The sequence below is a fragment of the Cnephaeus nilssonii genome (assembly GCF_951640355.1).
Source record: "Cnephaeus nilssonii genome assembly, chromosome: 1".
Lineage (NCBI taxonomy): Eukaryota > Metazoa > Chordata > Mammalia > Chiroptera > Vespertilionidae > Cnephaeus > Cnephaeus nilssonii.
Genome location: NC_137072.1, coordinates 85,207,634 through 85,225,951, shown reverse-complemented (window position 1 = coordinate 85,225,951; position 18,318 = coordinate 85,207,634).

Genomic DNA, 18,318 nt, shown 5'->3' with positions numbered 1-18,318 from the left:
GTCGCACAACGCCATCTAGGCTTTTATTATATAGGATGTGTGTGTGTGTTTTTTAATTTATCTTTAATTATTGAAAGTATTATAGATCTCCCCTTTTTTCTCCATTGACCATCTCCCACCAGGCCTTCACCACACAGTGTTCATGAGTTATGCATGAGTCAGTGTTCATGAGTTATGCATGTATGCTTATAAATTATTTGATTAATCTCTCCCCATCCCCACACCTGTATTATGTTTATAATTCAATGAGTGGTTATTGCTAGAATTCATACCAACGTTAAAAGAGCTTTTGCAGAGCCTTGGCCAATTTTCTCAATGGTAAAGCGGCAGCCTGTGGACCGAGTTCAATTCCTGGTCAAGGGTATATTCCCCGGGTGCATGCAGGAGGCAACCAATCAATGTGTCTCTGTCACATCCATGTTTCTCTCTCTTCGCCTTCGCCTGCCCTTCCACTCTCTCTAGAAATCATTGGAGGAATATCCTCAGGTAAGGATTAAAAAGAAGAAAAAAAAGAGCCTTTGCAGATATTTTATATGAAGCTTAATAGGTAGTCTAAAAATACTATAAACATTTGCATAATTAAAGTACCTGAAAACTCAAGAACCATTGATGAGTAATATAGCTCTAAATGAACTAATATATTTAAGAATACCTTCAAATAGTAAAGGAGCTATTAGACATTTTTTATACCTCTGTAAACAATTTCTGCCCAGTCTTTCATGTTACTTTTTGTACATTTCATGTCTCAGCTCTAGATTGTTTTGTGGTTGCCATTACATATGTGTAAATGTCTCAGACACAAATAGTCCTTTCTCTTCTGATTGTCTTTTATCTTCATTCAACTGTATCTGTCCAGTCTTTTACTGCCTTCTCTTTTATAATTTTGTTAACATAAATTCTCTTTTATATTGTGCATTCGCAACCAAATGGCAGTAGTTATTTTTTTAAATATTTCTATTGATTCTGTTTTAGAGAGGAAGGGAGAGTGAGAGAGAGAAACGTTGATATGAGAGCAAAACATCCATTGGCTGCCTCCTACATACCTCCTACCTGCATATCTCCTACCTGCATACCTCCTACCAGGGATCCAGCCCGCAACTGTGTCATGTGCCCTGATAAAGAATTGAACAGACGATACCCAACCAACTGAGCAAAACTGGCCAGGACTATAATTATAGTTATTTTTAATACATTTCCCCATCTTTAACCTTTATAACTGTTTAAAACCTTCTGAAGTAGAGTTGCAATTTCCTGCTTCTGTCAGTCATGGTACTCAAAGTTTTATATACTTTTTGTTTCTGGTAGATCAGCTCCTTCCAATATTTCTTATAGTGCAGGTCTTATGGTGGTAAGTTTTCTCAGCTTTTGTTTGTCTGGGAAAGCCTTTATTTCTCCATATCTAAAGGGTAACTTTGCTGGATATATTACCCATGGATGATGGCTCCTCTCCTTTAAGAGTTTGAATATTTTCTTCCACTCTCTCTTGGCTTGTGATGTTTATATTGAAAAATCTGATGAGAATCTAATAGGGCTTCCTTTGTAGGTTACAATCCCCACCCCCAACCCTCGGCCACCTTGAGAATTCTTTGTCATTAATTTTTGACAGTTCGAATAAAATGTGTCTTGGGGAAAGTCTTTTTGTGTTGAAATTAGATGTCAAATTAGCTTCCTCTGTCTTTCCATGGGTGTGGGAAGTTCTCATAGGTTCCCTGTTCTCTTCCTCTCTCTCTTCTTCTGATATACCCTTATCCTTATGTTGCTGATTTTAATGGAGTCAGAGAGCTCTGGTGGAAGTCTTTCCTTTATTTTTCTTAACTCACTTTTTTTTTTTTTTTTTTTTTTTACAGAGAGGAAGAGAGAGGGATAGAGAGTTAGAAACATCGATCAGCTGCCTCTTGCACACCCCCTACTGGGGATGTGCCTGCAACCAAGGTACATGCCCTTGACCGGATTCGAACCTGGGACCCTTGAGTCCGCAGGCCGACGCTCTATCCACTGAGCCAAACCGGTTTCGGCCTCACTTCTTATTTTTTGCTTAACTCTCTTCTTCCTCTAGGTTTTGTTCTTAGAGCTCACTAATTCCTTCTCACATCTAGTCTGCTCTATTTCCAGTGCTCTCTAATGCATTTCTCATTTCATTTAATGAGTTCTTAAACTCCAGAATTTAATTATTTTTTACATTTTCAGTCTCTTGGTAAAGTAATCCTTTTGTTCATTAACTGAATTTCTGAGCTATTTGAGCTGCCCGTCTGAGTTCTCTTATATCTCATTGAGCCTCTCCATAACTGCAATTTTGAATTCTCTGTCATCTAAATCACAATATTCCAGGACTTTGGTTGCTGGAGACTTTTCCTTTTCTTCCTGTGCTCCCAAATGACCTTGGTTGTTCATGGTATCTGATGGATTGTTTCTCTGCCTGCACATTTGAGTTAATGATTTTTTTTTTTCTTGTTTAGATACTGTTTTGCTCTCAACAATGCAGCAACTTGATAGGTAGGGCACTTTCTTTTGTTTTCCAGTAGATGGTGTTATAGTGCAAGTTTTTGTTTTTTTCTTGGTTGTACTATTTGTGCCTGGAATCACAATGGATCTCTGCGTGGAACAGCTCATATCATGGTCCTCAAGTTCCATCCGAGCAAGCAAGTAAGGGTGTGCAAGACACATGACACATTCTCTCCGTAACCTAATTCTGGAAGTGACATCTCATCCTTTGGCCACATTCTGTTTGTTATAAGGGAGTCAGTATGTTCAACCCATTAAAGCAAACTTTAGAGTTCAGGATTTTCATGCAGTTCAGGATTACAGCAATTGGTGTGGGACACAAAATAGGAATGGATATTCTTTCTTCTCTCCCAAATTCCAGAATCTACAATGCTGACAGTAAAATTTGTTAGAAGATGAGTGCGTTCCATGAAATCAAACTCAAAAACTTAAGAGATGGGAGAGACATTTTTTATCTTTTTTATAAATCTCCCTATTTCATTGTTCAATGGTTTTGTTTTTCCATTCCAGACTTCAAAAATGTATAGAATAAGTCCTATTCATAATGATTTTATATGCTTTACTATTTTCCCTTCTCAGAGCAATTTTCCAGGTTGTCAATTTGTTAAATTGTGTTGTTCTTATTGTTGTTTTATATAAGAAGGACATAGGCTCTTAACTCAGATGAATGTTATTTGCATTTCCTGGATTGCACTCTCTGGAATGTCTATCAGGGTGTGGCAATTTAGTTGCAGAAGAGCGTGATACTATGAGGGTGTGTTGGAATGAATAAGTAAGATCTGAGTATGCCATTTTTTGGCATGCCTACTAATAATTTTTATTTATTCATAGGGTGTAGACTTCTCATCAAGATCAAAAGGCATTTTGGATATGGGTAGACCCTAAAACTGGCTAGTAGAGTTCACAAAGGGCATGGCTACCTACACACTGAGCACTCACTGCAACTTGCCTTGCAATATCCAGGCCTACCTTTCATTTTCATGACTTGACAAGGACTGTGTCCTTTACCATAAAATTCAAACTTGTATATAGTAAGAATCAAGAAAGACCCCAAAGGAAAGTACTTACTGGCAACATAGCACCCTGATTTGCCTACTAAAGGAGACAGCTTTTAAGCAAGTGTTATAGGCACTGTTATAAACCTTGATCCTTCCCTCATCATCTCCCACTTTCATACTGTATATTCTGATTAGATTTCCTAGTCAGCAGTCTTTCATAGTTTGGTCTTAGACAATATTTATAAAATTACCTTTGCAAACTCTTGGTGAAGAATAATGCCATCTCAATCTTAGATCTGGGAAAGAATTAAGTCCTCTTGGGAAACAAAGAGGGGGGGATGGAAATCAATCATGAGATTCTCTGTACATACAGGAAAGGTTCCTACCGAACTCAGGAAGTTTACACACATGCACTCTTGTGGAGTGTACAGGAAATACAATGCTTACTCATGATATTCCTCCCCCTGGTTCAGATGCTCAGATCAGATTTTTTTTTTTTTTGCACTGACTGAATCAGTTCAGTGCCTTATATTAGAAGAGCACCTACCTATTTCCAGCTGTGTACATGTTACTCCTCTGCAAACAGAAGAATAACAATTTATCTATTCAAGCAAATGTATTTAACATCTACTATTTGCAAGCTCTGTGGTAAATGCAGGATTATGGAAGACAAGATTTTTGCTTTCAAGGAGCACACATTTAAGTATGAAGATAAGGGAGATTTCTCAAGAATCCATTGCCTTAATTTAAGATCATGGAAGGAATATATCAGTGCCATCATTTCCCCACCACCTCATGTCCTGTATATACAGCTCAAATCCTGATGCTTGATAGATTGTCGGACCACCCGCAGGGCCAGCTTCATGGGCACGCAACCTCTGCCCTTGCACAGGGCCCCACTCAGAAGGGCTCCATGCTTGATTTAATCCTATGCTGTTGCTGCCTTGGAAAATCTCAATAACTTTAGTTTTGAATTTGTGTTTGGTAAGTGAAGTCCTGTGGGACCATGGAGCATGCATGTGAGCTGTGGGGACACAACGGGAGGTACCGCCTGCATGTGTGCAGAGGGCTTGGGCAGCACAGGTACCCCAGCATGCCCGCACATGCCTCAGAGCAGTTCAGGGTGCTGCTGGGCGGGCGCCTGGGCCACAGTGCAGTGGTGATGGCGATGGCAGCAGTAGAAGCAGAGGCAGCAGCCATGGCAGTTCTAGCTCCAGAGACAGGAAGGGGCTCTGCCTGGGGACTGCCCCGCCCCTCAGCGGTGGGCCAGCTTGCCAACCCCTGTGTCATCTACACAAATATCAGCTCTCCAATCTGATGGGGACAGTAACTGCTGACACTCAGGCAGCAAACTTTATAGGTACATTAGAACAGAGTAAGAATGTAAATATGAGCGTTGCAATAAAACATTTGAAGGAATTATTAGAATTTTCTTAAAAGGTTTAGGATCTCTAGCTTTGAAAACTGCTGTAACCTTGCAACACAAATAACCACAGTTGTAAAAATAGAAATCAAATGTAAAGATTATCACATTCTATAGAAAATAACACTATTTTCATATGAAGGTTTGAAATAACCAATTTTTTGTTGTTGTTGTTAATGAGGAAGATAATTAAAATTGTTTTCCCACTCTGGCTGGTGTGGCTCAGTTGGTTGAGCGTCATCCCGTGCACCAAAAGGTTGCCAGTTTGATTCCCGGTCATGGCACCTACACAGGTTGAGTGTTCGATCCCTGGTTGGGATGTGTATGGAGACAATGGATGGATGTTTCTCCCTCACTCTGATTTTTCTCTCTCCCTCTTCCCCTCTCTCTCTCCCCGCATCTCCTTTCTCTCTCTCTAAAAATCAACTAAAAACATTAAAAATTTAAAAAAATTGTTTTCCTTTGTAATTGAAGATACAATGACAGAGGCATAAACAGGCCTTTTGAATTACACCCAAATCATGACGCCACTTTCTGTTGACTGAGGAAACACTAAAACACAATTGTATAAATTTATACTTAAAAATAAATTCAGTTACATAAAACTAATTCATATGAAGAATTAAATCTGTTTAGAAAAATTAAAGTACTAAAGTTTGTATTTCAAAATAATGTATTTGAAATTTATCTTAGTGTTGTCACAGCCTATAAAGATTTCTAACAATTGCATCAGCAGATTCTTTTCAAAATGAAAATTATCTAAATTTGTTTGTGATTGTACATTTGCCACGAGTGACTGATGTAGCTTTCAGTCATATCTCCTGAAAAAGAAACTGCATGAAATGAATTTCTGATGTATTGAAAATTGAAATAAAAAAATAAATCTTGATGAACTTTCAGACCAGTAAGCTAGAAAATTTTCATAATCAATCAAGATATCACATTAATAAACTATTATTGTCTATTGTATCATGTAGAAATAACAGCAAAGATATCATTTTTGCAAATATTAAGTTCATTGAGTTACTCATGTATTATTATTATCCCTATTACATTGGTACCTCTCACTGCACTTTTTTTTCCTGCTTTATAAACATTTTCATTTTGTACTGGGCCCAGCAAATTATGTAGCCAGCCTGACCCACAGGTAAAAGTATTGACAAATTTCTGTCCTAAGGTATTATGGAAGACAGCAGTTCATGGTTATGAATGCTTAACGAGTGTAGAAAAGGGCCCTAGCTGATTTGGCTCAGTGGATAGAGCACGGGCCTGTGGACTAAAGGGTCCTGTGTTCGATTCCAATCAAGGGTATATACCTGGGCTGTGGGCTTGATCCCCAGTAGAGGGCATGCAGGAGGCAGCCGATCAATGATTCACTCCATCATTGATGTTTCTATCTCCCTCTCCCTTCATCTCTGAAATCAATACAAATATATTTTTTTTAAAAAGTAAAAAAGAGCAAGAAAATGCATGTTCTTGGTGGGTCCCATCAAAATCTATCAACTAGTAGGCATTTAATCTTTGTGAAAACAGTGTAATAATATGGGCTCGAGTGCAGAATTTGGCATAAGGAAAAATCTGTATGTGATCCAAAACGAGTGTTACAAAAAAAGCACTTTGGGACAATGCCTCCACTGGGCTGGCATCTCATTAAAATTATGGTTTTTGCCATCCAAAGAACAAGTTTAACAGGAATCAACAGCAATTCAAATGAGGGTCAAACTCAGGTACATTATAAGCAGTAAGCCTGTCAGACTGTCCTTCTATCAGCATTCTGTGACTTTCAAGTACGGAAAGCTATTTTTCCAAAGAAACAGCACCACAATATGGACCCTGCTCTATTCTTAGTTCCTTCAGAACTGCCAACTCCCAATAAACTTTGCGCAGAAACAAAATCACAACAGAGATGACTGACATTTGAAAATGAAACATCAAGGGAAAGCACTTAAACCCAATTTGCTTCCCATAAGGCTAAAAGAAATTCACTTAATTATAATTGTTTTTATTTTTGTATGATGATTATTATGTAAAACAAATGTATTGCAGGAATTGAGACACATAAAGAAGATGCATATTTATGCAAAAATAATTTTAGTTCTATCTTCTTGACTTAATGTAAGTATGGATTTCTAAGTGATATAATTTTGTGTCAGTGCTTTTAATGAGCCCACTTTAGCCACATTTCTAGTACTAATATTATTACAATAGATGGAGAAAAGTTACAAGCATGTACACAATTACAGTGAAAGACATGTACAGTGAAAGACATCCTAAACAATGTTTTTAAAATTAGGAAAAACAATTGCAATACATGTAAGAATAGAATGAAAAAATAAATATCCATAATATATAAAGCCCTCTTACAAATCAATGACATTTTTGGCAACATGTCTCCGTTTTCTAGGCTGCCTGTATGTAATTTAACATTGAAAGAGAAAAACAAGTGAAGAGGAACTGAATGAGGAGAGAGTAGAAAGGCATTGCTCTGTCTGGGTGGTACTGGGTGAAGGGAATGGAATGACTGGGGATTATAGGCTGGCAGAGCCATGAGCATTTATTAGCCCCAGCTCCCTCCCTTCCCAACCAGTCCTCCCACCTGTGCCTTTCAGCATCACTACCTAGCACCGGAAGTTTGGGTTTTAAAGTGAAAATAACTTAATGAGTTAGAACAGGGTCAAAGAGAAAAGTGTCTTGTTTATCAGTATCTCATCAACACAGTAGTTAAATTTTAAAAATAAAAAATGAGACTAGCTATTTTTATCCAGGTGCAGTATCCCAGGAAGGGTGGGACGTGGCATGTTTGCTGAAGCCTATTGTTCCCATGCACATGTGATTCCAGTTGTATGGAGGGTGTACGGTTAGGGTATTCTTATATTGTAGATCTATAAATAACTATGTATGCATGTGAAAATTGGACAGCAAAGAAGGCTGACAGGAAACAAATTGGTTCATTTGTAGTATGTTGTTGGAGGAGAGCTCTATGGATACCCAGACCACAAGAAAGATGAAGTCAAGCCATGGCCAGTTTAGCTCAGTGGATAGAGCGTCGGCCTACAGACTGAAGGGTCTAGGGTTTGATTCCGGTCAAGGGCACATGCCCAGGTTGCAGGCTCCATTCCCAGTAGGAGGCGTGCAGGATGCAGCCGATCAGTGATTCCCTCTCATCATTGATGTTTCTCTCTCTCTCTCCCTCTCCCTCCCTCTCTGAAATCAATAAAAATATATTTAAAAAAAAAGATGAAGTTAAGCCTAAAACATCACTGGAGGCAAAAATGACAAAAGTGAAGCTATCCTACTCTGGGCACATGAAGAGAAGGCAGGGTTCTTTGAAAAAGACAATAATGCTGGGGAAATGGAAGGCAGCAGGGAAAGAGGAACACAGAATATGAGAAGGATTGGCTCCATAAAAGAGGCCATAGGCATGATTTTACAGGAGCTGGGTAAGATTGTTAAGGACAGGACATTGTGGACATCACTCATTCACATGGTTGCTAGGAGTCAGAGCTGACTCAATGGCATGTCACACACACACACACACACACACACACACACACACACACACACACTCACATTCATACTCACACACACACAGAGGTCTGGAAAGGACCAAGCTCCCTACTCCAGCACCTAGAGAAAGAATAGCAAACTGGCAGATGGCAGGCCAGACCCAACTTGGGTAGGTGTTGTTTTACCAGCACAGTTTTATAAAATTTCGAAATAGTGACTATGATGGTTAACTTGATATCTCAATTTTTCTAAGCTATGATGCTTATTTGTTCAAATACTAATCTAGATGTTGCTGTGAAGTTATTTATAGATGTGATTAACATCTATGATCAGTTTACTTTAAAGGAGATTACCTTCAATAATTTTGGTGGGCTTCATCCAATAAGTTGAAGGCCTTGAGAACAAAATCTGAGGTTTCCTGAGGAAGAAGGAATTCTACCCCAGGACTGTAATATAAAAATATTGCCTGAGTTTCTAGCCTGCTAGCCTGCTTTGAAATAGACTTATCAGCCCTAACAATCACCTGAGCCAATTCCTTAAAATAACTCTATATATGTATACACACATATATACTTACATATGCACATATGTATATATGCACACACACACACAAATATATATATATATATATATATATATATATATATATATATATATATATATCCATCCTGCAAGGGAAGTTGGGAAATGTCACAGCAGTTAGCTGTGGCCATGCAGCTAGGTTGTAGCCAATGAATATATATAAAAGCCCAGCAACCGGAACGGCGGAACGACCAGAACAACCAGAACAACCGGTAGCACTACGGCAGCCAACCAGCCTGATCTGGCCCTGATCGGCCCCCAACACCCTGATCGGGGGTGGGGCTGGCTGGCCAACCACCCGCGGTCCCTCCCCATGGCTGGCCCCGCCCCCGAATACCCCCCCAATCGGGGTGGGGGGCTGGCTGGCCAATTGCCTGGGACCCTTCCCCCCCACCCCCCGCCAGCCTGGCCCAATGGGCCCCCATCGGGGTGGGCCAGCTGGCCCCCACCCGTGTACGAATTCATGCACCGTTCCTCTAGTATGAAATAAACAGATGTGTTTTGTGGACGTTTCCCTGTTCTTGTTTCAGCCAGTCCTGCCTGGAACAGGCTGTTAGAGCTCTCACAGCCTTACTGCGTCGTGAAGATAAAGGCCACACCCTAAGAATGATAGAACAGAGAGCTGGAATGAACCTGGATGTTTGATCACTGTGGAGCTGCAGGATTTGTTCTGAAATGCCTCTCTTGAAAGAAAAACATCTTATCAAATTTATGCTAGATGCTGTTTGGGATTTTCTGTTACATTTAGTGAAATGTAGTCCTAATGTTAAAATTAGGAAAATTCACATAAAACTTTAGATCTCTTGTTTCTTCCTTGACAATTTAGAATGTCTGGTAAACTTGGGGAGCACCCTGCAGCTGGGGCTGGGGTACCAGGGAGGAGCGGAAGGAGCGCAGGTGCTGGGGATGGGGTGGGAGACCCAGTGCCCCGCCTAGTTCATGGCGGGGGAAGGGTAATGGGCAGCTTTCCTTCTTTTTCCCGAAACCCCTGGTGGGCCTCCCTGAGGAAAGGCCTCCACAGCTCTAGTCTCAGTGTAGGTCTGTAGAGACTGCCCCCTATTGGGGCTGCATGGTGGCTTCCCTCTCCTGACCCTCCCCCACGTGCCGGAACTGAGTTCCCACTCAGAAAAATCCCCTCCCACTTCCTGGAGCCCCTCTCCTGCCACCCCCTTCCTTCCTCTCTCCAGCCCCTCCCCCAAAGTTCCCCAGGAGAAGATATTTGAAGGCACCTGCCTGGTGTTGGCCAGGCCTGTGGGGGAGCAGTGGGGAGCACACTGGTCTCCCCCAGCCCCACCAGAACTCACTCTGGGCTCTGGGAACCGGCCTCATATATCAGCCTCATTCTCCCCTGCCTGCCCAGACTAGCTATGACCCCTTCACCCTTCCTAAGCCACCTCATCCACATCATCATGATGGCCAATCCTTCATAAAGGCCCCTGTGTTTGGGAGCAGGCCTAGGGCCTTCCATACCAGTCTTCATCCCACCCCTTGCCAAAATGGGAGAGATTCCTCTGGGGGTGAGCACCATCAGCCCGGTCAGCTGGGAGGGATATGTGTACTTCCCCAGTGCTCTGCCAGCTGCAGGAAGCCCCCTGGAGTAGCCCTGCCAAGAATCGGCCCAGCGCCCAGCCCTCTGTGCCCCTTTTTGGAAGAATGGGACATCAGCTTCCTGGTTCCATTCTCCAGCTCCTCAGAGGCTCCTGGCTTCTCCGGGATGGCAGAGGCCCTGCCCTGCTCAGGATGGGCCACTTTTCTGCAGAACATGGGAAACTCCCCACCTCACCTGCCGTTCGGAGCCCCGCAGAGCTGCACCCCGCTTCCCATCTAACCTCATCCTGGGCAGAGACCGTCAGCATGGCCCCAGTGGTGTGCAACCCCACCTCTCAGACATCTCCGGAGGGCTCTCGGACTGCGAGAGGGCGCAGGCCAGGCTGAAGAACACCCCCCACCCTCCCACCGAGTGCATGAATCTCATGCACCAGGCCTCTAGTAGATATATGAACAGATGCTCAACATCATTAATGATTAGAGAAATGCAAATTAAAACCACAATGAGACATCACCTCACACCTGTTAGAAAGGCTACAATCAATAAATCAACAAACAAAAGTGTTGGCAAGGATGTGGAGAAAAGGGAACCTTCGTGCACTATTAGTGGGAATATAGATTGGTGCAGCACTGTGGAAAGCAGTATGATATTACCTGAAAATATTAAAAATGGAACTGCCTTATGACCCAGCAATTCTACTTCTCTGCTCCTTTGCCCGCAAGGACCCTCAACTTTTGCTTGCTTTAGACTGGGCCTGAGACCCTAATCAGGTTATTTTCTTTATTGAAATTCCTAGAGGCATTTGAGCTTCCATCCCTGACTTGGATGCTGAGTTGTTATGTCTACAAACAGTGCGATAGGCCTTTGTACAAATTTATTTTGTCCCCCTTAGGCTGTTTCTCTTAGGCGGGGGGGGGGGGAGGGGGGCGGGGGGGGGAGTGGACAGAACGGGGAAAATATCTTTGCATCATTCTCGGCAAGGGTACCCCCAGATTGGTACAGTCCACTGAGAAAGATGTTTCTGATGCTGGTGGAAGCAGCGCTGTTCCTCTACCCTTTGAGACACCACATCAGTCACAGGCCTGCAGCCTGCCTGTGGGAAGAGGGAGGGCAGATCTGTGTCCACAGACTTCATGGCGGGGAAGCTCTACCCCCAAGGCCTGGGAGGAGGAAAACGGAGGGTCTCCCACACAGAGCTGCAACTTTTCTCATTTTGTTACGTGGAGTTTGGGGCGAGCAGACTCTCCTTGTTGTGGGTTCTTGTCCTACGAAGTTTGAAGAATAAAATTTAAGGACTAAAAGATTTTAAATAAAAATGTGGAAGTTTATTACAAGCGTATACAAACTCCCCCTAGGGTGGAAGGGGGAGCAAATGGGAAAAACCTGCTCTCTCTCTAATGGGAAAAAAATCAGTTCAGTTCCTGAGTTTCTTTGTCTATGGGTTTATAAAGGCTGGCTGTTCTTTGTCTCTTCATGACGCTTTCTAATGGGACCCTCCCTTAATTTATGTCCCCTGTCCTCTCCTAATTGGTCACTCTCCTGCAGAATATCCGTTTCAAAGTTCAAAGCCCACCCATGCTCCCACCCCCCCCCCTTTCCCTTACATTGTAACATTCCTCTATCCTTTGTGAATGTATGTCTTCATCCCCCATAGGCCCCCTTTCCCTGATATTGCCTTTCCTATCTCTAACCTCATTTCAATTTTAAAGACCTTCATCTATTTTAATGAATTTGTATTCCTCTAGTCCACATGATTTTGACCCAATTTCTCACTAATACTCAAGCCTTGCTTTAGTGAAAGAGCATCACTCCCTCCCAATTTCCAACCAGCTCTCTGCCCTGAATCACATCACCAGACTTCTTGCACTGATTTGATAATGGAGAGAATAGCCTAAGAGGGTTTCCTTTCATCTGTGGGAGGGGCTTAGAGGAGATTTTCTGAGTTGAAGGGTTCTTGGTGAGTTAAAGACCAATTCTTGTCTTTGGCTACGAATGAACTCACTAGGATGTGAGCAAAAATGAAAATGAACTCTCTCTCTCAGAATTAGTTAAATGACAAAGAAGGTGTAGAAAACCCTTCCAGCCCTGGCTGGTGTGGCTCAGTGGTTGAGCATCATCCCTGTATGAAAGGTCATCCATTCGATTCCCAGTCAAGATATATGCCCAGGTTGTGGGTTCGATCCGATCAATATTTCTCTCTCTCTCTCATGGATTTTCTTTTCTCTTTCTCCCTCTTCCTTCCTCTCTAAAATCAATAAAAACATATTTTAAAAAAAATAAAAGAAAACCCTTCCAAGCTGCTCAGGCCTTTTGGGAGGAAGGTACGTGTGTGGAAAGAGGCTGACCCTAAAGGGGAAGGTATGACAAGATCTGAAACCTGTGTGTTTGAACCAGACTATCTCTATATCTAGATTCATCTTTGTCTTTTTTTTTTAATTGAATTTTTTTGGGTGACATTGGTTAATAAACTTATATAGGCTTCAGGTATAAAATTCTATAATACATCATCTGTATACTGTATTGTATGCTCACCACCTCAAGTCTAGTTTTCTGCCATCACCATTTATCGCCCCTTTACTCTCTTCTAAACCCCCCCCCCCAGTCCCCTTTCACTCTTGTAATCACCATACTGTTGTCTGTGTCTATGAAAAGTCTCTAAAGAGGACATACAGATAGCCAATCCTATATAATAAAAGGGTAATATGCAAATCGACTGAAAGGCAGAACGACCGGTCGCTATGACGTGCACTAACCACCAGGGGGCAGACGCTCAATGCAGGAGCTGCCCCCTAGTGGTCAGTGTGCTCCCACAGGGGGAGTGCCACTCAGCCAGAAGCCCAGAAGCCGGGCTCATGGCTGGTGAGCACAGCAGCGGTGGCGGTGGCGGGAGCCTCTCCCACCTCTGCAGCAGCACTAAGGATGTCCAACTGAGGCTTAGGCCCACTCCCTAAGCCATCAGTCAGACATCTCCAGAGGGCTCTCGGACTGCGAGAGGGCACAGGCCTGACTGAGGGATGCCCCCAAGTGCACAAATCTCATGCACCAGGCCTCTAAGTAGATATATGAAAAGATGCTCAACATCATTAATCAGGGGTCCTCAAACTTTTTAAACAGGAGGCCAGTTCACTGTCTCTCAGACCGTTGGAGGGCCAGACTATAGTTTAAAAAATAACTATGAACAAATTCCTATGCACACTGCACATATCTTATTTTGAAGTAAAAAAACAAAACGGCAAAAACACCCGCATGTGGCCCGTGGGCCGTAGTTTGAGGACGCCTGTCATTAATGATTAGAGAAATGCAAATTAAAACCACAATGAGACATCACCTTACACCTGTTAGAATGGCTACAATCAATAAATCAACAAACAACAAGTGTTGGCAAGGATGTGGAGAAAAGGGAACCTTCGTGCACTATTAGTGGGAATATAGATTGGTGCAGCACTGTGGAAAGCAGTATGATATTACCTGAAAATATTAAAAATGGAACTGCCTTATGACCCAGCAATTCTACCTCTGGGAATATATCCAAAGAAACCCGAAACTCTAATTCAAAAGAATATATGTACCCCTATGTTCATTGAAGCATTATTTACAATAGTCCAAGTGTCCATCAGTAGATGAGTGGATAAAAAAGCTATGGTACATTTACACAATAGAATACTACTTGGTTGTAAGAAGCAAGGAACTCTTACCTTTTGTGACAGCATGGATGGACTTGTAGAGTATTATGCTAAGTGAAATAAGCCAGCCAGAGAAAGACAAGTATGATTTCACTTATATGTGGTATCTAATAAACAAAACAAACTAACAAACAAACCAGAAGCAGACTCATAGATGCAGAGAATAGTCTGACAAATGTCAGAGGGTAAGAGGGTTGGGGGCTGGGTGAAAAAGGTGAAGGGATTAAGCAAAGGAAAAAAAACCTAATTGTCTTTTCTTTTTATTCTCAAAATTTCATTAAACTAATGATTAGTATTTTCCATGGCTAGACATTGTTTTAAGCCTTGGGAACACAGTGAGCAAAACGGGTAATATTTCTGCCCTGAAGGAGCTTACATTTCAATTGCTGGATACAGATAATAAATATAACAAGTAAACAATTACATAATCCAGATAATTTCAGATAGTGATAAGTGCTATAAAAAAAAGCTTTAAAATGTTTTGTTTAAAAAGGTGAGATAGAGAGTGACAGGGCGAGGAGGTCTACTTTATTTTTTTCTTTATTGATTAATGTATTACATATGTGTCCTTATCCCCCCATTGCACCCCCCCCACCCGCCCAATCATGCCCTCACCCTCACCCCCTGTTGTCTGTGTTATGCTTATATGCATGCATACAAGTTCTTTGGTTGATCTCTCTCCCTTACCCCCACTCTCCCCTGAGGGAGTCTACTTTAGATGGACGGGCAGGAACGTCTCTCTTAAGGAGGTGAAATTTACCCTCAATGATCAGGAGACCTGGAAAAGGAGTGTTCTAAGAAGAGAAACAGAAAGTACAAAGGTCCTGAGGAAACAAGCTTGCTTGGGCCTGACACGTGAGGTAGAGAAAACCAAGAGATGAAGTCACACATAAGATGGAGGTTGGATCATACAGAACTTTAATCCAGAGATAGGGACATTGGACTTTAGTCTAAGGGCTTTTAGAAGCCATTAGATAATGTTAAGCAGGAGAATAAAATGATTTACTTTAATTTTGAAAGCTCACACTGGCTGTTGGTTAGATTAGAGATTGGGAAGAGTGGAAGCAGGGAGGACATTTAGGAGTCTATTTTAACAGTCCAGGTGAGAGATGACACCTAGCTTGGGTAAGGTGGTAACAGTAGAGATAGAGAGAGGTGAGCAGATTCAGGGTCTATCTTAGAGGTTGAGCCAACAGAACTTGCTGGTGGATTGGATGTGGGGTAGGAGAAAATAAGAGGAACCGAATAGGGTTGCTAGTTCCGTTCACTGAGATGGAAGCCTGAGGAAGGAACCAGTTTTTGGAGGGGAATCAGAGACCTATTTTGTTTGAAATGCCTGTGAGACATCCAGGTGGAAACGGCAAGCAAATAGTTGGACAAATGAGAATTCTTGGAGCAATGATTTAGCATTCCTTTTTTGAATTTTCTTCCCACTGTAGATGCCCAGAAAAGTCCAAGAATGGGCCTGAGAGGGCAGATTCCCCCTTCCCCCTGGACCAGCAGAGGTCCCCTCCATGAGGCCAGGTGCCCACCATCTAAGGGTTTTAGTGTGCCTGTGGGTAGCGGTATGCTTCGGTGCACATAGCAGAAGTGCTTTAAGAGTTGAGAAGGTCAAGCAGGTTGTAAGTTGCTATTTGTCATTAACATACATTTCAATGTGCCAAGTGCCTTCTTTTTAATTATGAATGACCTCCAGTTGACTCTTAGTATATAAAGTTTCTGGTTTCTGCTCCACCCTCTCCATTCTCATCATCCCTGTCCTGGCTTCTTTAACCAGCCTTTACTCTGTGGACTGTGTAAAGTGAAAAGCTTCAGTCCACCTTTTGATGATTGGAGGGAAGAGGGGTGCAGGGAGAGGTCGCTAAGAAAGCTCAGGAAATAGCTTGCCTCTTTTCTCCTTCGGAGAAGTTGGGGAAGAAAATAGTGAGAGAGACAGGAAGCCAGGTTGGAAGGAATAACTTCAGTTGTATTTAAAAAAAAATCAAAAGCAAGCTGCCCTGGGCTGAGAGCAGGCAGCCCCCAGGGAGAGCAGCGGAGACTGTTTTTCCCTGTGGGCTGCACCTCCTGAGAGGAAAGAGGCGGCACAGCCGAGCCTAGTATGCTCAGCTCCTCTACCCAGCTTCACTTGACATCACCACAGGTGAAATGGTTAAGGCTCCGAGAGAGGACAGAAAGGACCCAGGAAGCGGAGACCGGGCCTTCTCCTCTACTTCAGAAAACGAAAACGTTCACCATTAATTGGCTGGATTTAAATAATTGGATTTTCAGTAAGTAGGGCGCAGTTAAGTTCAACAAACAGATATCAAGCACAATTCTGCCACTTACTAGTTCTGTGATTTTGGGAAACTCACCTGACCTAAGTCTCAAATTTCTCATTTGTAAAGATGAGGATAATAGTACCTACCTTGTGAGATCATTCAGGTAACGCATTCGGTGCACTGCCTGGATCAGGACGGGCACTCAGTAAAGAGTGCCGGCTGCTATTCCTACTGTCATGGTGGCTATCACTATTTCCATGTTAGGAAATCTAGGTGCTAGGGATATAAACATAAAAGATACAATCTTACAACCTAAAAGCTTAAGACTCAGTCAAGAGGTAGGAATAATAAACATTAAAATACAATGTAATGCACATGTAGTAAGTAGGGTTTCTTACCAGAAGGGTGCCTGTAAGTGGTTACATTTTAGTGAGACTATATATTTATGTAGGCCAGGACAAAAAAAAAAATCATCTTGCAATTGTAGAGCCTTCCATAACCTTATTGGGTGGGGGTCAAGTGAGTAGCTCAAATTGTTCACCAAGAAAGGTATCAGCTAACCAGTGGTCACGGACAACAGAGGGGGGTGGGGGCATGCGTGGGGAGGGGTTTGGGATGGGAATGGGGGGATGAGGACAAATATGTGATACCTTAATCAATAAAGAAATTAACAAAAAGAGAAAGGTATCAGGACATGCCTATGATTTTGTTTGTTTTTGGTGTTTTTTTGTTGTTGTGTATTTTGTTTGTTTTTGTTAACCCTCGCCCAAGGACATTTTCCCATTGATTTTTAGAGAGAGTAGAAGGGAGGGGAAGACACACAGAGAGAGACACATCAATTGTGTTGCCTTCCGAATGCAGCCTGCAACCAAGGGCCCTGACAGGAATCGAACCCGGGCTGAACCTCAGTCCTCGGGCCGATGCTTCATCCACTGAGCTAAACCAGCTAGGGCTGTTGTTTTGTTTTTTTAAAAGGAGTTAGTCACCAGGGAGGAATAGAATAATGATGGCTTTAAATCCTCAAAAGAGTGAAAGCTAGAACCAGCCCTGGTTTAGCACTTCTGAGCACAGAAAGAGCTGATCACTTTGGAATCTGACACCTGGAGCCTAGACTGGCAGCACCTGAGGGCCCTTGGATCAGGGTGACACAGGGACAGACTGGAAAGACTCCACTCTTGACCTTGCACTGACCGCACTGGGCAGGTTCCCCATGGGTACAATGCTTTATCTGTTTACAACTTCTGCTAAGCAGCCTTGCTGCCGTTTCCCTGAGCCACCTCACACAGCTGGCCAGTGTACAGGCAACCTATTCTTGTGGAAGTAACCAGGAGGCCTCTTATGCAGTTTGGGGTACAACTGTCGTGCCTCCCAGTTCATCTCTCGAGTGCACATGTTTGGATCCTCGCAGACCAGTAATAGAAAACCCTAAGGTCCAGACTGTCCTCCCTCCAACTCCTTCTCTGTAACCCTATGTCCTTGCTGCCTCATCTGCTGAGGTGACTGGGAATGTGGCCAGGAGCACTTCCTGTTGGAGAGCTCTGGGGTGGGGGTGGACCATCCGCAGAAAAATATGCCAAGCATCTTCCAGGAATCAGGGACACATGGCCAATTTTGCCGCATCTACCCTTCTGCCTCAGCCATGAGACTGACCTACTAGATTCTCTTTCAGGTACCTCTTAAGCACAGCGAATCCTGTATGCGCAGAGAAGGAGGGGGTGGGGGGGGGCAGTCTGGACTTCTGGGTTTCCTATTACTGGTCTGTGAGGGCTCAAACATTTGCACTCTGGAGATGAACTGGGAGGCACGACAGTTGTCC